This window comes from Triticum urartu, chromosome 7A (genome assembly GCF_056163025.1).
Source record: "Triticum urartu cultivar PI428250 chromosome 7A, HENAU_Tu73, whole genome shotgun sequence".
Lineage (NCBI taxonomy): Eukaryota > Viridiplantae > Streptophyta > Magnoliopsida > Poales > Poaceae > Triticum > Triticum urartu.
In genome coordinates, this window is record NC_141879.1 from 480059156 (window position 1) to 480084782 (window position 25627).

Here is a 25627-nt window from a genome sequence, read left to right on the forward strand (position 1 = left end):
TAATCCTTTCACAGGTGATGGAACATTGCATCCCGATTTGCACCTAATCTATGTGGATGAAGTTTGTGGATTATTTAAGCTTGCAGGTATGCCCGAGGATGTTATCAATAAGAAGGTCTTCCCTTTATCTTTGAAGGGAAAGGCATTGCCATGGTTTAGGCTATGTGATGATATGGGATCATGGAACTACAACCGATTGAAATTGAAATTTCATCAGAAGTTTTATCCTATGTATCTTGTTCATTGTGATCGTAATTATATATATAACTAGTCATCATCCCTTGCAACTGCACGGGCTAGTTGTTTGTATATTGTTAGATTATATTAATAAAATTGTAAGAAAAGGTACATTCAATTACAAATTATTTTCCTTGATTAGTTCTTTTAGTTATACTGTTCATGCATACATACCCTTGTACTATGTGTTCAATCCAGAGTAATTTTTTAAAATATATTGTAATTTTTTTATGGCAGACCTCAAATGTTTTAGGAATCTAGAAATATGTCACCAATAAGAATTCTTCCGTTAACGCATTCGTCATTTTTCCAAAGAATGATATGTATTTCTTGATATATATTTTCACTCATGTATTTCATGATTTTCATTAACTTGGCAAAACCCGGGATTTGAGATCGCAGAAAATAATATTGAATAAAAACCATTATGGACTTTATGGCAAAATAAAAGCAGAATGAAAATATGTTGTCCTGATACTTCAGTTGGTCAGGATGTAGGATAAATGTTTGGCGACCATGTTATTGAATTACAGAACTTCGCAGTTGTACTCTCCACCGAATAGATAAGAATTTTAATTTATGACATATAATGTTAGCATTTTTCTTTTCTAAAAAAGTCTGCATTTTTTGTTACAAAGTTGAAAAGTACGTGGAACTTTGTCCATGTGGATAATTTTGTAACATCCCCTGGAGAAAATGTATGAACTGTAAATAAATTCTAACACGCTGTATCTACCTGAGTCTACATTATCTCTCTTATTATGGAAAGTCTAAGAAAGATTGACCGTTATAATTTATTTACCCTTTATGTCTGATTTCCACTATAAGTATAAAATGCAGCGAAGAGTTGGACCTTCAAATAGAATAGAGAAAATACTCTTAAATTAATTTGGAAAAAGTTGACCGAGCAAATATAATAAGGAGATGGGAAAATACAGCTAAATTAATGTTAAGCATCTGTATGGAAATAGCTAATTTATGTACTGTCATATGTTGCGTATTTTTGCAGGCCACAACTGAGTCTGACTCCGCTTAATATTCAGTATGTGTTTGCACTTACTGTGCAGTTAGTAGCAGGTGCCGTCGTGGTTCACAGAGAAATAACTTATTAGTTTCAGATGAGGTATGTTGAAATGATAAACTACTGGAATCACTAAAAAAAGATGGAAACCATGATCTGGACAGGCGACTAAATGATCATACGGATCTCTCAGTCTGCATATATTTTAAAACAGTAAACCTATATACTGGACTGATGCATGTATGCAAGCTCTCTGTATGACATTGACGGATTAGCCAAATTCATTAGTTGGCCGCCGGCTTTTGCTGGTAGCGACCTTGCGATATGCACCCTCTGGCCTTAGCCTTTTTTTAAACTTGGGTTGACTTCACGTGTCTCTTGGAAAATAAAAACCTTAGGTATGACATTACCATATATAGAACTGAAAAGAAATTCGAATCTTTGTCTCACATATAGGCATTTTAATAAACACGTGATTGGCAAGTGCACTGAGTAAAGCCGTAACTCCCATGCCGCATAAAACCCATCCAAATGAAAATGCAAGCATCAAATAAGATTCATTTGCACAATGGGCGAAGATATCCCATATTGCGATCTAATACTGTAATTAGGAACGTTTTCTATGAGATTGAATTCAGTGAGGGGAAGAGGGAGATTGACAATGTGTATTAGTAAGAGATAGCTATACTTGAGCTTACCACAACATATGCAGATTAGCAGGGTTTGTTTCCAACACATCATCGGCTATAGCCATCGATGATAATTGTGATCTAACCATCAGACCACACAAAGACTTGGTGCCACAGCCACCGGTGCTACAGGAGCCAGGACGTGAAGGCCTGCTAATATTTTCCTATGGTTATGTGACTTATGTCCAACATTGAGGGAAGTTGTCTCTGTCAATCCTGTACATAAGGCATCAGCTGCGATCTGGCATCTCTAGACGGCCTTGCTGGGAGGGCAGGAGACAGTGGAGAACGGATGTACGCACATAGCTGCAGCATATTCACCGCAGCCTTGTTGAGACAATGTAGAAACAATACTACTGATTTTATGTCAAATCAAAATCCTAGAAGGTCTTTACAAAAGTTTGGATCTGTACTTCAATTCCATCGATCATCCCTAAAAGGACATGTGATCTTAACCTTTCCAGGTTGAATCAGCATGGATCAGACGGGGAAAAAAAGAACATGTTGCTTACCTGAGATCAGATCAGTGAAACTTGTTGCTGCAAAATATATATCATGCGGCAGAGAGACGTTAGGAAGGCAGAGGCGGCTTCTCCACCATCGTGGCACATACCTTGGCTTCCTCCGTTATCACAACTGCCATAATGTTACTACTATCCGGAGCACAAACATTGGCTGTTCGTCATCATTGACACTGAAAATTTAAACTGAGCTCGATTTCTATATAGCAGACCAAACATTCATATGGGAAGAACATAAACCACTCGAGTATTCTTTATGCAAAACAACATGATACCATATCACTGCCTAATTGTTTTAACCCTCAAGATTCCATATATGTGGTAGATTTATTATCTCAAATAGCTGTAAAACTACTAAAAGAAGAAAGCATGAGGCCAGCCACGTATGGAAGAACGGATCGAACTGATTACAGGATGTTCCATGCTTTCTCATGCATCCCTGTACCACCGGAAGACTGCCCATCATAAAGCCATCATTAAGCATATCCGAAGAAACATATAACTATCAAAAATTAGCCAAATTGTCTGCTGAAAGGTAGTGGAAAAATAGAGAAATCTACTACTTAAATTCAGTGTGCTGTTGCTAGAACGTCCAGATGCAATTAATACTGCATTTTGGATGCTACCCGTTCCTACTACAGTGACAACATCTACAGTGTTTTGAATCAACATAAAGTGAGTAGGAAATTATCAAACTCACTGATGTGAAGTAAAGAACAATATAATCAGTCTGTACAAATGCAGTGTTTGACAAACAGTATGTACATGATTATACTGAAGGTTAAACAAAAGTGTAATTTATATGCTTCAAGAATATCTCATTACAATTTCAAATTGCCACATAGTCACGTTGAAGAGCAACTATATAACTTCCAATAACAAAAAGTGAATGTACAAAAGGAGTACTTAGTTGAGTAAAACCTTACCAATCAACAATCACCAGTAAATATTTTTCTCTTGAATAAATAATTAAATGGTATACTTCAGCCAAACAGAAAATTAGTAGAACCAAAAAGGAAAGAAATTAAAAGATCAATCTTTGTGGAAGGTAAAAGATACACTTATCTCAACTATTACATCTTGTTGGCAATGTCTATCCCATGTTGTAGACATCAAACCAACAGAAGGAATTAGGCCATATTAGTGTCACTGCGTTAAAGAGCTTCCTTTTTCAGAATTAGTACAGTATATATGTAATGGGTATTCTGCTTCTAGTGTTTTCTGTATCTGATACAGAGTGGAAGGGTACCAGCGTTGCCTTATTTTCCGTGGTTGTCTCACATTCTTTCATGTACAATTTCTCTATATACTACCAAAAACATTTATGTGCACATAAAAAGAAAAATGGTACAACCTGCTTGATTATTAGGAAGAGGGCTATATTTAGATTTCTAGCTTCCTGATGTAAGAACTACTAATAAGTTTCTGCATATACAAAAACAAACATATTTAGATGGATTATTCTATACATTAAGTCTAAGGAAGGTCCTAAATTTGAACTGTTTGCCACATATTTCTCACAGTAGGAAAATGGACCAAAGAATACATCCTTGCAGCTAATTTATTAAATCTAGTTCCTCAAATCTGCAGGTCGCTGACTCACACAATCACACTCCAATATTCCATTACACTTACAACTAATCTAGTAATACAAATATATTACTCATTGAGGTATTCACAGTATGATCCAATCATGCAAGAATAGTACACAATGGTCAGCTGCACAAACAGAACTAATACTTAGGAAAACAAATTGACTCAATTTTCTTAGATTTTTCTCTGTGAAGAAGAAGAACACACCTCGCACTGCTCTTGCAGATGTAGTTGTTGAACTGCATGGAAGACTCATAGCAGAGTACATGGTCATTGGATTCCCACTAAGACAGCTCAGGATATCATGCCTACAAATTATCGCTGGCAACTTCTGTACAGGAGCAAAATTGTCCCCAACAGATCCCAGTCCCTCTAGCAACATAGCACATTCAATTAAATTACAACAGTTCTGTATATGTACTAAAACTCATGTAGATAGAAGACAGAATTGCGAGATTTGGACGAAAGGTTATCTGTGTTTCATCGGTCAGAAGCAATGTTGTGTATCTCTTGCTAAGAATTTACAGATACACCATCAATTTGCAGTACAGTAGCTCCTTTGCTTGGCGTCCTCATGAATGACTGACGACAACTGCCCCGTGATCTGCTTGAAACTGTTCTTAGAACACTCCTCCTCCTGCTAGATCTGATTCATCTGCTGATCCAAAAACACCTCCTTCTCCACTTCATTATACATGGTGGATTGCTGTTTGGTCGGGGCATGGAAGCTGCGGCCTCAGGGAATTAAAAGGGCATTCTCCTTAGCCGAGATGTGCTGCTGTGTGGTTGGTGTAGTAGAGATTCAAAGGTCGTGGAGGAAGGGACTGGGAAAGAGGAGAGCTGGATATTTTAGATGGCTGCTAGGGAAGACTACAGATTGGACGGGAGGAGGAGGAGAAGCGCTAGGGTTCGTCACATTGGTGGGATTGGTAATAGGTGAAAACTGCAAATTGCACGGGAGGAGGACCGGATGAGGAGGAGGAGCGCTCGGTGCATCGGTAGTTTTTTCCCTCTTTGAGGTGGTTCGTGGAGGGGGAGGAAGGAGGCTGCCAGAGAATGATTTCTTTTTGCTGAAGATAGTTTAAGGTGGGACAACAGCAAAGGACTCCTTAGGCACCACATCCGATGGTGGAAAATAATTAATTTCAAGATTGGACGGCTAGTTTTGCTTAATTCCAAGGATTAACGTGGAAGCTCGTATGATGCCTCCAATTAGTAAATATAAGATTTTTGGCCTCGCCAAGGAGAAAGAATCACTCAAGCTTGGGGAGGCTTAAGTCAATGTTATATTCATGCCCCAATCATGAGCTCTCAAGAGAAATTATTATTCAAAATTTTTATGCTCGGCTTTCTCTCAATAATCGCTCCATACTCGATACTTCATGTACTGGCTCTTTTATGATGAAGACTATTGAATTCAAATGGGATTTATTAGAAAGAATTAAATGCAACTCTGAAGATTGGGATCTCGACAAATGTAAGGAATCAGGTATAACACCCAAGTTTGATTGTGTTAAATCTTTTATGGATACCGATGTTTTCCGTGAATTTAGCACTAAATATGGACTTGACTCTGAGATAGTAGCTTGTTTCTGTGAATCCTTTGCTACTCATGTTGCTCTCCCTAAGGAGAAGTGGTTTAAATATAATCCTCACATTGAAGTAAAAGTAGTTGCACCAATTAAAGTTGAAGAAAAGACTATCACTTATAATGTTGATCCTGTTATTCCTACTGCTTATATTGAGAAACCACCTTTCCTTGTTAGAATAAAGGATCATGCTAAAGTTTCAACTATGGTTCGTAAGATTAACACTAGAACACCTACACCCCCTGAGCAAATTAAAGTTGAACCTAGTATTGCTATGATTAAAGATCTCTTGGCTGATAATATTGATGGGCATGTTATTTACTTCTGCGATGAAGCTGCTAGAATTGCTAGACCTGATACTAAAAATAAACATAGACCTGTTGTAGGCATGTCTGTTATTTCTGTTAAAATAGGAGATCATTATTATCATGGCTTATGTGATATGGGTGCTAGTGCAAGTGCAATACCTCATTCCTTATACAAAGAAATTATGCATGATATTGCACCTGCTGAGATAGAGGAAATTGATGTTACAATTAAGCTTGCCAATAGAGACACTATTTCACCAGTTGGGATTGTTAAAGATGTTGAAGTCTTGTATGGGAAAGTTAAATATCCTGCTGATTTTCTTGTTCTTGATTCCCCACAAGATAAATTTTGTCCCATTATATTTGGTAGACCCTTCTTCAATACTGTTAATGCTAGGATAGACTGCAAAAAGGATGTTGTTACTATTGGTTTGGAGATATGTCTCATGAGTTTAATTTTGCTAAAATTCATAGACAACCCCATGATAAAGAATTTCCTAGCAAAGATGTAATTATTGGTCTTGCTTCTATTGTCGTGCCTCCAAATGATCCTTTAGAACAATATGTGCTCGACCATGAAAATGATATATTTATGAATGAAAGAAGGGAAATAGATGAAGTATTCTTTAAACAGTGACCTATTTTGAAACACAACTTGCCTGTTGAAATCCTAGGGGATCCTCCTCCACGCAAGGGTGATCCCGTGTTTGAGCTTAAACCATTACCTGATACTCTTAAATATGCTTATTTTGATGAGAAAAAGATATATCCAGTTATTATTAGTGCTAAACTTCCGGAGCAGGAAGAAGAGAAACTATTGAAAACTCTGAAGAAGCACCGTGCTGCTATTTGATATACTCTTGATGATCTTAAGGGCATTAGTCCCACTTTATGCCAGCACAAAATAAAATTGGAGAAAGACACTAAACCGGTTGTTGATCACCAACGATGGTTAAATCTAAGATGAAAGAAGTGGTAATAAAAGATATACTAAAGCTTCTAGAGGCATGTATAATTTATCCCGTTGCTGATAGTCAGTGGGTAAGTCCTGTCCATTGTGTCCCTAAGAAGGAAGGTATTACTGTTGTTCCTGATGATAAAGATGAATTGATCCCTCAAAGAATTGTTACAGGTTATAGAATGGTAATTGATTTCCGTAGATTAAATAAAGCTACTAAAAAGGATCATTAAACTTTACCTTTTATTGATCAAATGCTTGAAATATTATCCAAACATACGCATTTTTTCTTTCTAGATGGTTATTCTGGTTTCTCTCAAATACCTGTGTCAAAAGAGGATCAAGAAAAGACCACTTTTACTTTCCCTTTCGGTACCTTTTCTTATAGACATATGCATTTTGGTTTATGCAATGCACCTGCTACCTTTCAAAGATGCATGATGGCTATATTCTCTGATTTTTGTGAAAAGATTGTTGAGGTTTTCATGGATGATTTCTCCGTATATGGAACTTCTTTTGATGATAGCTTGAGCAACCTTGATCGAGTTTTGCAGAGATGTGAAGAAACTAATCTTGTCTTGAATTGGGAGAAATGTCACTTTATGGTTAACGAAGGTATTGTCTTGGGGCACAAAATTTCTGAAAGAGGTATTGAAGTCGATAAAGCTAATGTTGATGCTATTGAAAAGATGCCGTGTCCTAAAGACATTAAAGGTATAAGAAGTTTCCTTGGTCATGCCGGTTTTTATAGGAGGTTCATTAAAGACTTCTCAAAAATTTCTAGGCCTCTGACTAGTCTCTTACAAAAAGATGTCCCTTTTATCTTTGATGATGATTGTGTAGAAGCATTTAAAATACTTAATAAAGCTTTGATTTCTGCACCTATTGTTCAGCCACCGGATTAGAATTTACCCTTTAAAATTATGTGTGATGCTAGTGATCATGCTGTAGGTGCTGTTCTAGGACAAAGAGTTGACAAGAAATTAAATGTTATTCAATAGGACTGTGATAACTGGCAACCGTGTGACAGATTGCAAAAGTACCATACCACCCCCTCCCTTCGATCCCGCCTCGACACCCTTCCTTCGATCCCGCCTCCTCTCACGAGAGGACCCCTCCTGATTTTTTTTGATTTTCTGGGCCGTGTAGAAGCATTTAAAATACTTAATAAAGCTTTGATTTCTGCACCTATTGTTCAGCCACCGGATTAGAATTTACCCTTTGAAATTATGTGTGATGCTAGTGATCATGCTGTAGGTGCTGTTCTAGGACAAAGAGTTGACAAGAAATTAAATGTTATTCAATAGGACTGTGATAACTGGCAACCGTGTGACAGATTGCAAAAGTACCATACCACCCCTCCCTTCGATCCCGCCTCGACACCCTTCCTTCGATCCCGCCTCCTCTCACGAGAGGACCCCTCCTGATTTTTTTTGATTTTCTGGGCCGCCGACAGTTAAAAAATAGACAGGAAAAATGGGACATCAGAGGATCGAACCCAGACCCTCCCATACTAAATGGGATGAAATTTCCAGCTGAGCTAGCAAACTTTAGTGATTAGACACAATGTACATGCTACTTGTATCTTCCTGAGACAAGATTGAACAAAAATAAAAGACTATGATCATTGAAAATCCAAACTGGTAGCCTTACCAAAAAATTACCATGGTGTTTGTGCTTATGTTATCAGGTATGGATTTCATATATTATCAGTTATCGGATATGTGGTTCGTATATTACTGTATTATTTTCACATAAGTTACCGGCGTATGTTTTTGAACAATATTTCCTCTTTTTGGTAAAAAAATTACCGCAATGTTTGGATGTAAGTTATCAGGGATGTTGTTCGTATGTTAGCATTCTATTTTCACATAAATTATTGAGGTATATTTTCGACAACTTCTTTCCCTCCTTGGTCAAAATTAACGCAGTGTCTGTATGCAAGTTATCGGGTATGCGATTCATGTATTATGGTGTTATTTTCACATAAATTATCAGGGTTATGTTTTTTCTAAAAATTTCCCTTAGTCAAAGTTACCGCATTGTTTGTACGTAAATTATCGTGTATGTAGTTTGTATATTATCGTGCTATTTTCACGTAAGTTTTCGGGGGTGTTTTTTCCCGGTAAAACTTACCATGGTGTTGCACGTAATTTATGAGGCGTGTGGTGCATAAAATATCATATTATACACATAATAGTTACAGGATATGTTTTAGTAAAAAAAATCTAAGTCCAAAAGGTAATCAGACATGGGCTATGTAAGTTACCGCTTGTGCGGTATCTAACTTACTGCACATGCAACACGTAAATTACCATGGTGTTTACACAGATGTTACCAGGACATGAAAATCTGAACTTTTTTCAAAGTTATCAACCTTTTGTCGGGGTCGAAAGTTATCGTCCGATACTAACAAAAGTCACCAATATTTTTCATATGTTGTTAGCAACAAAAATGTATAGCTAAAATGCTCTCATTTCATCAGTAGTTACCAAACGAGCAACAATTGTAACATCATATACAGCAAAACAAAACTCTCATTTCTTATGCCTTCAAAAACAAAACCAATCGGTTTCTTTGTAGCAGCGATGCAAAATTCAGCAGAACAAGGTCAACAAGATCATCCTTTCTATAGAATAGAGGAACATAAGGTACTATTGTACTTTTTTTAGTAGAAGAAAAACGATATGCTATTTTCTACGTATATTATTGGGTATGCGGGTCATACATTACCGTGCTATTTTCACATAAGTTATCGGGGTATGTTTTTCAACAACTATTTTCCCCTTGGTCAAAGTTACTGCGCTGCTTTTACGTAAGTTATCGGGTATGCAGTTCATACATTACCGTGCTATTTTCACGTAAGTTGCCGCGGTATAGTTTTCAACAACTTTTTCCCCTCTTTGGTCAAAGTTACTGCACAAGTTATTGGGTATGCGGTTCGTATATTACCGCTATTTTCAAATAAATTTAGGGGGGGGGGTATGTTTCAACAATTTTTCTACTCGGGTTCAAATTTCCATGATGTTATCACCTAAGTTATCAGGTATGCGGTGTGTATATTATCATGCTATTTACACTTAATTTACCAGGTGTATCTTTTCGATAATTTTCTTTCACATGGTCAAAGTTAACATGATGTTCCTACGAAGGTTATCACGTCTATGGTGCCTATATTATCATGCTATTTACACAAAAATTACCGGGGTATATTTTCAACAATCCTCTCATGGTCATAGTTACTACGGTGTTTATACGTAAATTATCAGGTATGTGGTGCATATATACCATACTACTTACAAAGAATTTACGATGGGTATGTTTTCAATAACTTTTTCTTCGGGTCTAAAAATATCCCGGTGTTTGCACCTACATTACAGGTCTGCAATGCACATATTACCGTGTTATTTACACAAAAGTTACCCTGGTTATTTTTTCAACAAATAGAAATAGAATATGGATATGGTTAACATGGGCAACATATGTTCATGACACGTCAAGCAGAAATGAAATAAAATGTAATTTTGCTTGTTTAGAATGTCATGCTAAGATGCTAACCCAGGTCAAGTACTCTCACAAAAACATTCTGATGTGAGCATGTTACTTTATAGAAGGCTAATGGAGTTTCTGCATATGTACTAGATGAAAAACCTCACCAGGCAGCATTATATGGTTCCTTGAACTAGCAGCAGGATGGTCTAAGAAGGTCACATCTAGAACAGACCTTGGACTTTCAGTTTCTTGTTCACAACATAAATATAACCCACCATATAAACTATGAGCTAATCATGTGCGCGTCGAAGACAATCAAAACTGTCGAGTATCGTATGAATGGCTCATGGCTGAACTGAATCATGTCCAGATGTGGAGAAGAAATCATACTCAATCAGACGAAACTATAAAATTTTGGAAAAAGAACAACGACAAATAATCTTGATTATGTCCTGTACTGTCAAGGCAGATTAGCAATACATCATAATAATGTGGTTATGTCACTGATACATGTGCTACATCTGTGCATATATATCAATCATTTTTGCACACCGGGATCCATCACTCTCAGGAGGCTTATTCTCTACTAGCTACTCTGCTAGTACATCAGAATTCAGAAAAGCACCCGCCTAGAATTAGTTACTCTGCTAGTACAAAAAAATTAGGAAAACTCACCTACCTAGAATTCAGATCTTAACTAGAATTTATACCTTATGGTTGATGTAATGGAGGGTTGCAGCCAGCACCCGGACCTATCAGTCCACGAAGGTGATGTCTAGCTTCCGCACCTGCACCTTCAGACGAATGCTGCTATTGTATGGGACAAGCAGGGCGGACGTGTTTACAAGGAGGAGTTTCCTCGCTCACCTCAAAAGGAACAAGCAAAACAGGGACGAGCACAGATGGGAACCAGAACAATGACGATCTCGGAGGTCAGCTCAGATGGGGAAAGCGGCCAAGCCGGCGGTGTACGAGCGGAGCGGCTGTGAGGTCGAGAACGAGCGGTGGAGTTGAGATAGAAGTCGAACGACTGGGCGTTGATGGAGAAGTCCACGGGGACGACCGACCCGGCCGGCGGTGAGATTGAGGACGAGCTATGGGATCGAGGTGGAGGAATACAAAGTATTGGCGACGGCGGCGAACAGGAGTTCCATCTTATCGCGGCATGGTGAGAGAGGAAAGGAACCGCTTGACTTTGGTCGAACGAATCGGTACGCGTTCACTTCGCGGTGGCATGCATGCGTAAATATGTCTCTACTCCATCTTCTCCGTTTCCAGCAACCCGGTGGAGAGATCGCGACCGTACGATCAAAAAACTGATGGCATCCAGCTCGTGCGTCGGATTTGAAATGGACGGCATCCGGGTGGTGTGGCGTTTTTGCAATCTGTAACAGGGTTGCCAAATATATATTTCGTATTCAATATGCGAGTAAAACTCTAGACAGTGCCCAGAGAAATTATGCTATTACTGAAAAAGAATTTTTAACAGTTGTATTTGCTTGTGATAAGTTCCGACCTTATATTGTTGATTCTAAAGTAACTGTTCACATTGATCATGCTGCTATTAAATATCTTATGAAAAAGAAAGATGCTAAACTAGACTTATTAGATGGGTTCTCTTGCTGCAAGAATTTGGTTTGCATATTATTGATAGAAAGGGAGCTGAGAACCCCGTTGTAGACAACTTATCTAGGTTAGAGAATGTTCTTGATGACCCACTACCTATTGATGATAGCTTCTCTGATGAACAATTAGCTGTCATAAATGCTTCTCGTACTGCTCCATGGTATGTTGATTATGCTAATTACATTGTTGCTAAATTTATACCACCTAGTTTCACATACCAGCAAAAGAAAAAGTTCTTCTATGATTTAAGACATTACTTCTGGGATGACCCACACCTTTATAAAGACGGAGTAGATGGTGTTATTAGATGTTGTGTACCTGAGCATGAACAGGAACAGATCCTATGCAAGTGTCACTCTGAAGCTTATGGAGGACACCACGCTGGAGATAGAACTGCACATAAGGTATTGCAATCCGGTTTTTATTGGCCTACTCTCTTCAAAGATGCCCGTAAGTTTGTCTTGTCTTGTGATGAATGTCAAAGAATTGGTAATATTAGTAGACGTCAAGAAATGCCTATGAATTGTTCACTTGTTATTGAACCATTTGATGTTTGGGGCTTTGATTATATGGGACCATTTCCTTCCTCTAATGGGTATAAACATATTTTAGTTGTTGTTGATTACGTTACTAAGTGGGTAGAAGCTATTCCAACTAGTAGTGCTAATCATAACACCTCTATTAAGATGCTTAAGGAAGTTATTTTTCCGAGGTTTGGAGTCCCTAGATATTTAATGACTGATGGTGGATCACATTTTATTCATGGTGCCTTTCGTAAAATGATTGCTAAATATGACATTAATCATAGAATTGCATCTCCTTACCACCCACAATCTAGTGGCCAGGTAGAACTTAGTAATAGAGAGCTCAAATTAATTTTGCAAAAAAATGTTAATAGATCTAGAAAGAATTGGTCCAAAAAACTTGATGATGCATTATGGGCCTATATAACTGCATATAAGAATCCTATGGGTATGTCTCCGTATAAAATGGTTTATAGAAAAGCATGTCATTTACCTCTCGAACTAGAACATAGGGCATATTGGGCCATTAAAGAGCTCAATTACGATTTCAAACTTGCCGGTGAGAAGAGACTATTTGACATTAGCTCACTTGATGAGTGGAGAACCCAGGCCTATGAGAATGCCAAACTGTTTAAAGAAAAGGTTAAAAGATGGCATGACAAAAGGATACAAAAGCATGAGTTTAATGTAGGTGACTATGTGTTGCTATTCAAGTCCCGTTTAAGATTTTTTGTAGGAAAACTCCTCTGTAAATGGGAAGGTCCTTACGTTATCGAGGAGGTCTGTCGTTCCGGTGCCATAAAAATCAACAACTTCGAAGGCACAAATCCGAAGGTGGTGAACGGTCAAAGAATCAAACATTATATCTCAGGTAATCCCATAAATGTTGAAACCAATGTTATTGAAACCGTAACCCCGAAGGAATACATAAGGAATACTTTCCAGAACGTTTCAGACTCCGAAAAGGAATAGGTATGTGGTAAGTAAACCGACTCCAAAACAGTTATAATAGCAATTTTTCTCCGTTTTGGAATATTTAAGAAAATAGGAAAATAAGAAATAGTCCGAAAGGGACACGAGGCATCCACGAGGGTGGAGGGCGCGCCTGTCGGTGTAAAAACCGGCGGATCTCGGGTAGGGGGTCCCGAACTGTGCATCTAAGGCGGATGGTAACAGGAGGCGGGGGACACGATGTTTACCCAGGTTCGGGCCCTCTCGATGGAGGTAATACCCTACTTCCTACTTGATTGATCTTGATGATATGAGTATTACAAGAGTTGATCTACCACGAGATCGTAGAGGCTAAACCCTAGAAGCTAGCCTATGGTATGATTGTTGTTGTCCTACGGACTAAACCCTCCGGTTTATATAGACACCGGAGGGGGCTAGGGTTACACAGAGTCGGTTACAAGGGAGGAGACCTACATATCCGTATTGCCAAGCTTGCCTTCCACGCCAAGGAGAGTCCCATCCGAACACGGGATGAAGTCCTCAATCTTGTATCTTGATAGTCCAATAGTCCGGCCAAAGTATATAGTCCGGCTGTCCGAGGACCCCCTAATCCAGGACTCCCTCAGTAGCCCCTGAACCAGGCTTCAATGACGATGAGTCCGGCGCGTAGATTGTCTTCGGCATTGCAAGGCGGGTTCTTCCTCCGAATACTCCATAGAAGATTTTGAACACAAGGATAGTGTCCGGCTCTGCAAAACAAATTCCACATACCACCGTAGAGAGAATAATATTTCCACAAATCTAATCTACTGACAATTTCTGTAGCATGACATCACACCACGGCCCGGTCATTATTCGAACCGTTTTTCTCAACCAGCTACTTCACATATTGCGAGGCGGTTTCCTTGCCACGTCTTGTCGAAGCAGAGATCGTGTCCCCCTTATTACGGGATTCTCATCAATACGGGTGTGGGTAACCCAACCGCGCCATCAATCACGTCACTTGGGGAATAAGCGAGTTTACCAGGCAGGTGGAGAGGCGCATAGTTTCTTCCGCCCTTATAAAGGGACAAGGATACATCTTTTCTACCCACGCCCTCTTCCTCCTTGCTCATCCATTCTTGCGCACTCAAGCTCCAACACCCAATCTCGCATCTCCTCCTCAAACCACTCCAAGTATGTCCGGAGCGGGAGGCAAGTGGATGGTCTCCTCCGTTACGAAGGAGGATATCACAAAGCTATGGGGAGCCAGATATCTAGCCGCGGATATCGCACACCGGCTGCCAGATGCGGGGCAGATCATCCCTACTCTAGAACCCCATGAGAGGGTGGTATTTCTTACCCACTTCGTCCGCGGACTGGGATTTCCTCTCCACCCGGTTTTCCGCGGGCTCATGTTCTACTACGGTCTGGACTTTCACGATCTAGCCCCCAATTTCATCCTCAACATCTCGGCGTTCATCGTCGTGTGCGAGGCCTTCCTCCGCATCAAGCCCCACTTCCGCCTCTGGCTAAAGACCTTCAATGTTAAGCCGAAGGTGGTGGTCGGTGCTACCTATTGAGCACTGCGTTGGATTTCCTTGAACAGGAAAGGGTGATGCAGCAGAGTAGAGTAAGTATTTCCCTCAGTTTTTGAGAACCAAGGTATCAATCCAGTAGGAGGCTACGCGCGAGTCCCTCATACCTACACAAAACAAATAGCTCAACGCAACCAACGTGATTAGGGGTTGTCAATCCCTTCACGGTCACTTACGGGAGTGAGATCTGATAGAGATGATAGATAATATTTTTGGTACTTTTGGTATAAATATGTAAAGTAAAATAAAAGGCAAAGTAAAAAGCAAAGCAATAATAAAGTGATGGAAGATTGATATGGTGAGAATAGACTCGGGGGCCATAGATTTCACTAGTGGCTTCTCTCAAGAGCATAAGTATTCTACGATGGGTGAACAAATTACTGTTGAGCAATTGACAGAATTGAGCATAGTTATGAGAATATCTAGGTATGATCATGTATATAGGCATCACGTCCGAGACAAGTAGACCGACTCCTGCCTGCATATACTACTATTACTCCACTCATCGACCGCTATCCAGCATGCATCTAGAGTATTAAGTTAAAAACAGAGTAACGCCTTAAGCAAGATGACATGATGTAGAGGGATAGTTTCATGCAATATGATAAAAACCCCATCTTGTTATCCTCGATGGCAACAATACAATACGTGCCCTGCTGCCCCTCCTGTCACTGGGAAAGGACACTGCAAGATTGAACCCAAAGCCAAGCACTTCTCCCATTGCAAGAAGAACCAATCTAGTAGGCCAAACCAAACTGATAATTCGAAGAGACTTGCAAAGATAACCAATCATACATAAAAGAATTCAGAGAAGATTCAAATATTGTTCATAGATAGACTTGATCATAAACCCACAATTCATCGGTCTCAACAAACACACCGCAAAAAGAAGATTACATCGAATAGATCTCCACGAGAGAGGGTGAGAACATTGTATTGAGATCCAAAAAGAGAGAAGAAGCCATCTAGCTACTAACTATGGACCCGAAGGTCTGAGGTAAACTACTCACACTTCATCGGAGGGGCTATGATGATGTAGAAGCCCTCCGTGGTAGATGCCCCCTCCGGCGGAGCTACGGAACAGGACCCAAGATGGGATCTCGTGGGTACAGAAGGTTGCGGCGGTGGAATTAGGTTTCTGGCTCCCTATCTGATCGTTTGGGGGTACGTAGGTATATATAGGAGGAAGGAGTACGTCGATGGAGCAAAGGGGGGCCCACGAGGTAGGGGCGCGCCCTAGGAGGGGGCGCCCTCCACCCTCATGGCCGCCTCCCTTCTTTCTTAACGTGGGGTCCAAGTCTCCTGGATCATATTCGGTGAGAAAATCACGTTCCCGAAGGTTTCATTCCGTTTGGACTCCGTTTGATATTCCGTTTCTTCCAAACACTGAAATAGGCAAAACTCAGCAATTCTGGGCTGGGCCTCCGGTTAATAGGTTAGTCCCAAAAGTAATATAAAAGTGGAAAATAAAGCCCAATGTGGTCCAAAACAGTAGATAATATAGCATGGAGCAATAAAAAAATATAGATACGTTGAAGATGTATCAGGCATCCCCAAGCTTAATTCCTGCTCGTCCTTGAGTAGGTAAATGATAAAAAAGAATTTTTGTTGTGGAGTGCTACTTGGCATAATTTCAATGTAATTCTTCTTAATTGTGGTATGAATATTCAGATCCAAAAGATTCAAGACAAAGTTTATATTGACATAAAAATAATAATACTTCAAGCATACTAACAAAGCAATTATGTTTTCTCAAAATAACATGGTCAAAGAAAGTTATCCCTACAAAATCATATAGTCTGGCTATGCTCTATCTTCACCACACAAAGTATTTAAATCATGCACAACCCCGATGACAAGCCAAGCAATTGTTTCATACTTTTGACATTCTCAAAACTTCTTCAATCTTCACGCAATACATGAGCGTGAGCCATGGATATAGCACTATATGTGGAATAGAATGGTGGTTGTGGAGAAGACAAAAAGAGGGGAAGATAGTCTCACATCAACTAGGCGTATCAACGGGATATGGAGATGCCCATCAATAGATATCAATGTGAGTGAGTAGGGATTGCCATGCAACGGATGCACTAGAGCTATAAGTATATGAAATCATGGCACTCGGGCCCTAGTGACAAGCATTAAGCATAGCAAAGTCATAGCAACATCAATCTCAGAACATAGTGGATACTAGGGATCAAACCCTAACAAAACTAACTCGATTACATGATAGATCTCATCCAACCCATCACCGTGTAGCAAGCCTACGATGGAATTACTCACGCACGACGGTGAGCATCATGAAATTGGTGATGGAGGATGGTTGATGATGACGACAGCGACGAATCCCCCTCTCCGGAGCCCCGAACGGACTCCAGATCAGCCCTCCCGAGAGGTTTTAGGGCTTGGCGGCGGCTCCGTATCGTAAAACGCGATGATTTCTTCTCTCCTATTTTTTCTCCCCGAAAGCAAATATATAGAGTTGGAGTTGGCGTTGGAAGGTCTCCAGGGGGCCCACGAGGTAGGGGGGTGCGCTCTAGGGGGGCGCCCCCCACCCTCGTGGACAGGGTGTGGGCCCCCTGGTCTTCATCTTTGGCGAGGATTTTTTATTATTTTTTATAAGATATTCCGTGGTGTTTCAGGTCATTCCGAGAACTTTTATTTTCTGCACATAAAACAACATCATGGCAATTCTGCTGAAAACAGCGTCAGTCCGGGTCAGTTCCATTCAAATCATACAAGTTAGAGTCCAAAACAAGGGCAAAAGTGTTTGGAAAAGTAGATACGACGGAGACGTATCAACTCCCCAAGCTTAAACCCTTGCTTGTCCTCAAGCAATTCAGTTGACAAACTGAAAGAAATAAAGAAAAACTTTTAGAAACTCTGTTTGCTCTTGTTGTTGTGAATATATCAAGCCAGCATTCAAGTTTTCAGTAAATACTATAACTAACCACATTTGCAATAATTCTCAGGTCTCATAATTACTCATATCAATAGCATAATCAACTAGTGAGCCATAATAATAAATCTCGGATGACAACACTGTTGGGTAACGTAGTAATTTAAGAAATTTCCTACGCACACGCAAGATCATGGTGATGCATAGCAACGAGAGGGGAGAGTGTTGTCTACGTACCCTCGTAGACCGAAAGTGGAAGCGTTAGCACAACGCGGTTGATGTAGTCGTTCGTCTTCACGATCCGACCGATCAAGTACCGAACGTACGGCACCTCCGAATTCAGCACACATTCAGCCCGATGATGTCCCTCGAACTCCGATCCAGCTGAGTGTTGAGGGAGAGTTTTGTCAGCATGATGGCATGGTGACGATGTTGATGTTCTACCGACGCAGGGCTTCGCCTAAGCACCGCTACAGTATTATCGAGGTGGACTATGGTGGAGGGGGGCACCGCACACGGCTAAAAGATCAAACAGATCAATTGTTGTGTCTATGGGGTGCCCCCTGCCCCCGTATATAAAGGAGCAAGGGGGGTGTGGCCGGCCAGGGGAGAGGGCGCGCCGGAGGAGTCCTACTCCCACCGGGAGTAGGACTCCCCTCCTTTTTCCTAGTTGGATTAGGACTTGGGGGGGGGGAAGGAGGAGAGAGGGGAAAGGAAAGGGGGGGGCGCCGCCCCCCTCCTTGTCCAATTCGGACTTGGGGGGGAGGGGCGCGCGGTAACCCCTCCGGTACTCCGGTAAAACCCGTTTACACCCGGAACACTTCCGATATCCAAACATAGGCTTCCAATATATCAATCTTCATGTATCGACCATTTCGAGACTCCTCGTCATGTTCGTGATCACATCCGGGACTCCAAACAACCTTCGGTACATCAAAACATATAAACTCATAATATAACTGTCATCGTAACGTTAAGCGTGCGGACCCTACGGGTTCGAGAACTATGTAGACATGACCGAGACACGTCTCCGGTCAATAACCAATAGCGGAACCTAGATGCTCATATTGGCTCCTACATATTCTACGAAGAGCTTTATCGGTCAAACCGCATAACAACATACGTTGTTCCCTTTGTCATCGGTATGTTACTTGCCCGAGATTCGATCGTCGGTATCTCAATACCTAGTTCAATCTCGTTACGGGCAAGTCTCTTTACTCATTCCGTAATATATCATCCCGCAACTAACTCATTAGTTGCAATGCTTGCAAGGCTTAAGTGATGTGCATTACCGAGAGGGCCCAGAGATACCTCTCCAACAATCGGAGTGACAAATCCTAATCTCGAAATACGCCAACCCAACAAGTACCTTCAGAGACACCTGTAGAGCACCTTTATAATCACCCAGTTACGTTGTGACGTTTGGTAGCACACAAAGTGTTCCTCCGGTAAATGGGAGTTGCATAATCTCATAGTCATAGGAACATGTATAAGTCATGAAGAAAGCAATAGCAACATACTAAACGATCGTGTGCTAGATAATGGAATGGGTCATGTCAATCACATCATTCTCCTAATGATGTGATCCCATTTAATCAAATGACAACTCATGTCTATGGTTAGGAAACATAACCATCTTTGATTAACGATCTAGTCAAGTAGAGGCATACTAGTGACATTTTGTTTGTCTATATATTCACACATGTATTATGTTTCCGGTTAATACAATTCTAGCATGATATAAGGAATTAAATAATTACTTTATTATTGCCTTTAGGGCATATGTCCTTCAGTCTCCCACTTGCACTAGAGTCAATAATCTAGATTACACAGTAATGATTCTAACACCCATGGAGCCTTGGTGCTGATCATGTTTTGCTCGTGGAAGAGGCTTAGTCAACGGGTCTGCAACATTCAGATCCGTATGTATCTTGCAAATTTTTATGTCTCCCACCTGGATTAGATCCCGGATGGAATTGAAGCGTCTTTTCATGTGCTTGGTTCTCTTGTGAAATCTGGATTCCTTCGCTAAGGCAATTTGTCCAGTATTGTCACAAAAGATTTTCATTGGACCCGATGCACTAGGTATGACACCTAGATCGGATATGAACTCCTTCATCCAGACTCCTTCATTTGCTACTTCTGAAGCAGCTATGTACTCCGCTTCACATGTAGATCCTGCCACGACGCTTTGTTTAGAACTGCACCAACTGACAGCTCCACCGTTCAATATAAACACGTATCCAGTTTGCAATTTAGAATCGTCCGGATCAGTGGCAAAGCTTGCATCAACGTAACCATTTACGATGAGCTCTTTGTCACCTCCATAAACGAGAAACATATCCTTTGTCCTTTTCAGGTACTTCAGGATGTTCTTGACCGCTGTCCAGTGATCCACTCCTGGATTACTTTGGTACCTCCCTGCTAGACTTATAGCAAGGCACACATCAGGTCTGGTACACAGCATTGCATACATGATAGAGCCTATGGCTGAAGCATAGGGAACATCTTTCATTTTCTCTCTATCTTCTGTAGTGGTCGGGCATTGAGTCTTACTCAACTTCACACCTTGTAACACAGGCAATAACCCTTTCTTTGCCTGATCCATTTTGAACTTCTTCAAAACTTTGTCAAGGTATGTGCTTTGTGAAAGTCCAATTAAGCGTCTTGATCTATCTCTATAGATCTTAATGCCCAATATGTAAGCAGCTTCACCGAGGTCTTTCATTGAAAAACCCTTATTCAAGTATCCCTTTATGCTATCCAGAAATTCTATATCATTTCCAATCAATAATATGTCATCTACATATAATATCAGAAATGCTACAGAGCTCCCACTCACTTTCTTGTAAATACAGGCTTCTCCAAAAGTCTGTACAAAACCAAATGCTTTGATCACACTATCAAAGCGTTTATTCCAACTCCGAGAGGCTTGCACCAGTCCATAACTGGATCACTGGAGCTTGCACACTTTGTTAGCTCCCTTTGGATCGACAAAACCTTCCGGTTGCATCATATACAACTCTTCTTCCAGAAATCCATTCAGGAATGCAGTTTTGACATTCATCTGCCAAATTTCATAATCATAAAATGCGGCACTCGCTAACATGATTCAGACAAACTTAAGCATCGCCACGGGTGAGAAGGTCTCATCGTAGTCAACCCCTTGAACTTGTCGAAAACCTTTCGCAACAAGTCGAGCTTTGTAGACAGTAACATTACCGTCAGCGTCAGTCTTCTTCTTGAAGATCCATTTATTCTCAATTGCTTGCCGATCATTGGGCAAGTCAACCAAAGTACACACTTTGTTCTCATACATGGATCCCATCTCAGATTTCATGGCTTCAAGCCATTTTGCGGAATCTGGGCTCACCATCGCTTCTTCATAGTTCGTAGGTTCATCATGATCTAGTAGCATGATTTCCAGAACAGGATTACCGTACCACTCTGGTGCGGATCTTACTCTGGTTGATCTACGAGGTTCAGTAACAACTTGATCTGAAGTTCCATGATCATCATCATTAACCTTCCTCACTAATTGGTGTAGGTGTCACAGAAACCGGTTTCTGTGATGAACTACTTTCCAATAAGGGAGCAGGTATAGTTACCTCATCAAGTTCTACTTTCCTCCCACTCACTTCTTTCGAGAGAAACTCCTTCTCTAGAAAGGAACCATTCTTAGCAACGAATGTCTTGCCTTCGGATCTGTGATAGAAGGTGTACCCAACAGTATCCTTTGGGTATCCTATGAAGACACATTTCTCCGATTTGGGTTCGAGCTTATCAGGTTGAAGCTTTTTCACATAAGCATCGCAGCCCCAAACTTTCAGAAATGACAACTTTGGTTTCTTGCCAAACCACAGTTCGTAAGGCGCCGTCTCAACAGATTTTGATGGTGCCCTATTTAATGTGAATGCTGCCGTCTCTAAAGCATAGCCCCAAAATGATAGCGGTAAATCAGTAAGAGACATCATAGGTCGCACCATATCTAGTAAAGTATGATTACGACGTTCGGACACACCATTACACTGTGGTGTTTCGGGTGGCGTGAGTTGCGAAACTATTCCGCATTGTTTCAAATGTAGACCAAACTCGTAACTCAAATATTCTCCTCCACGATCAGATCGTAGAAACTTTATTTTCTTGTTACGATGATTTTCAACTTCACTCTGAAATTCTTTGAATCTTTCAAATGTTTCAGACTTATGCTTCATTAAGTAGATATACCCATATATGCTTAAATCATCTGTGAAGGTGAGAAAATAACGATATCCGCCATGAGCCTCAACATTCATTGGACCACATACATCTGTATGTATGATTTCCAACAAATCTGTTGCTCTCTCCATAGTACCGGAGAACGGCGTTTTAGTCATCTTGCCCATGAGGCACGGTTCGCAAGTACCAAGTGATTCTTAATCAAGTGGTTCCAAAAGTCCATCAATATGGAGTTTCTTCATGCGCTTTACACAGATATGACCTAAACGGCAGTGCCACAAATAAGTTGCACTATCATTATCAACTCTGCATCTTTTGGCTTCAACATTATGAATATGTGTATCACTACTATCTAGATTCATCAAAAATAGACCACTCTTCAAGGGTGCATGACCATAAAAGATATTACTCATATAAATAGAACAACCATTATTCTCTGATTTAAATGAATAACCGTCTCGCATCAAACAAGATCCAGATATAATGTTCATGCTCAACGCTGGCACCAAATAACAATTATTTAGGTCTAATACTAATCCCGAAGGTAGATGTAGAGGTAGCGTGCCGACCACGATCACATCTACTTTGGAACCATTTCCCACGCGCATCGTCACCTCGTCCTTGGCCAGTGTTCGCTTAATCCGTAGTCCCTGTTTCGAGTTGCAAATATTAGCAACAGAACCAGTATCAAAGACCCAGTGAAGGAAATATGCCCTAGAGGCAATAATAAAGTTATTACTTATTTCCTTATACCATGATAAATGTTTATTATTCATGCTAGAATTGTATTAACCGGAAACATAATACATGTGTGAATACATAGACAAACAGAGTGTCACTAGTATGCCTCTACTTGACTAGCTCGTTAATCGAAGATGGTTATGTTTCCTAGCCATAGACATGAGTTGTCATTTGATTAACGGGATCACAGCATTAGGAGAATGATGTGATTGACATGATTGAGGGAGTCCTGGATTAGGGGGTGTCCGGATGGCCGAACTATACCTTCAGCAGGACTCCTGGACTATGAAGATACAAGATTGAAGACTCCGTCCCATGTCCGGAAGGGACTTTCCTTGGCGTGGAAGGCAAGCTTGGCGATGCGGATATTTAGATCTCCTACCATTGTAACCGACTTTGTGTAACCCTAACCCTCTCCGGTGTCTATATAAACCGGAGGGTTTTAGTCCGTAGGACGACAGAACATACAACAATCATACCATAGGCTAGTTTCTAGGGTTTAGCCTCCTTGATCTCGTGGTAGATCTACTCTTGTACTACCCATATCATCAATATTAATCAAGCAGGACATAGGGTTTTACCTCCATCAAGAGGGCCCGAACCTGGGTAAAACATTGTGTCCCTTGTCTCCTATTACCATCCGCCTAGACGCACAGTTCGGGACCCCCTACCCGAGATCCGCCGGTTTTGACACCGACATTGGTGCTTTCATTGAGAGTTCCTCTGTGTCGTCGCCTTCAGGCCCGATGGCTCCTTCGATCATCAACGATGTAGTCCAGGATGAGGCTTTTCTCCCCGGACAGATCTTCGTCTTCGGCGGCTTCGAACTGCGGGCTAACTCGCTTGGCCACCTGGAGCAGATCGAGAGCTATGACCCTGGCCATTAGGCCAGGTTTGGAAGCTTAAACTACACGGCTGACATCCGCGGGGACTTGATCTTCGACGGATTCGAGCCACAACCGAGCGCGCCGCACTGTCTCGATGGACATGATCTAGCTCTGCCACCGAACAGTGCCCCCGCACACGCATCAGTTCCGACCCTTAATTCGGATCCAGTTGCGCCGATCGAGGATGAGCGGTTGGACGCCACCTCGGGGGCTGTGATCCCAAAGGCGATCGAGCCGAACCCCAGCCCCGCACTCTGCAAGGCCCGTGACTCCGAGGGGCCGGACTCCTCTCCAGACTCCGAGCCCTCCGCGCCCCTGCCGATCGAATCCGATTGGGCGCCGATCATGGAGTTCACCGCTGCGGACGTCTTCCAGCACTCGCCCTTTGGCGATATTCTGAAGTCACTAAAGTCTCTCTCTTTATCAGGAGAGCCGTGGCCGGACTACGGCCATCAAGGTTGGGATACGGACGATGAAGAAATTCAAAGCCCACCCACCACCCATTTGGTAGCCACTGTCGATAATTTAAACGACGTGCTCAATTTCGACTCCGAAGACATCGACGGTATGGACGATGATGCAGGAGACGCACATGAACCAACACCTATAGGGCATTGGACAACCACCTCATCTCATGATGTGTACATGGTGGATACGCCTAGATAAAGCGACAACGAGGAACATGGGGATGCAACGAGGGATCGATCTCTCGAAAAGCAATCAAAGCGGCGGCGTAAACGCCGCTCCAAGCCCCGCCTCGATAAAACCAGCAGCCATACAGACCCAGCCATAGAGCAGGATGAGCCGGCAGACGACGAGCATGCCTTAGAGCAATCGTCCGAACAGGGCAGCTCGGATAAAGAAACTGACCAACCCGTCCCCGGCGAAAACGGCATTCCGGACGACCTTACACCGGATAAACTCACGGAGCATAAGAACCTCCACAAAAGGCTCGTTGCAACCGCACGCAGCCTGAAAAAGCAGAAGCGGAATCTAAAAACTGTGGAAGATGCACTCAGAATCAGATGGAGCAAAGTACTCCACACCGCAGACAAATACGGCGGTAGTCGCCGCACAAAAAGCTATCTGAAGCAAAAACTGCTGCCTGAATTCGACGAGGAGGCCCTAGAGCCCCCGCAGTCAAAAAGTAAGAAAGCCACTCGGTCGGATAGACGACCCCATGGCCAGCATAAAGCAGCAAGCGGCGCCGCACTCAAGCCGTCACGCGACCCACTCAAGGATCCGCATCAAAAAGATGGCCCAACTAGATCTATTTATGGGCCAAGAAAGCAAGCTCTTGTAAGCAATGCAACAACACCGGTATCCGAACATCATGGCACACCCAACTACAGGGGTGCCGCACACCCCCTATGTTTCACCGATGAGGTCCTGGATTATGAATTTCCAGCGGGATTCAAACCCGTAAACATAGAGGCGTACGACGGAACAACAGACCCTGGAGTCTGGATCGAGGATTATATCCTCCACATACATATGGCCAGAGGAGACGATCTCCACGCCATAAAATATTTACCCCTCAAGCTTAAAGGGCCAGCCCGACATTGGCTTAAAAGCCTTCCTGAAAACACCATTGGAAGTTGGGAAGAGCTCGAGGACGCTTTCTGAGCAAATTTTCAAGGGACCTATGTCCGCCCTCCGGATGCAGACGATCTCAGTCACATAACGCAACAGCCCGGAGAGTCAGCTCGGCAATTCTGGAACAGATTTCTTACTAAAAAGAATCAGATAGTCGAATGTCCGGACGTCGAAGCCTTAGCAGCCTTTAGGCATAATGT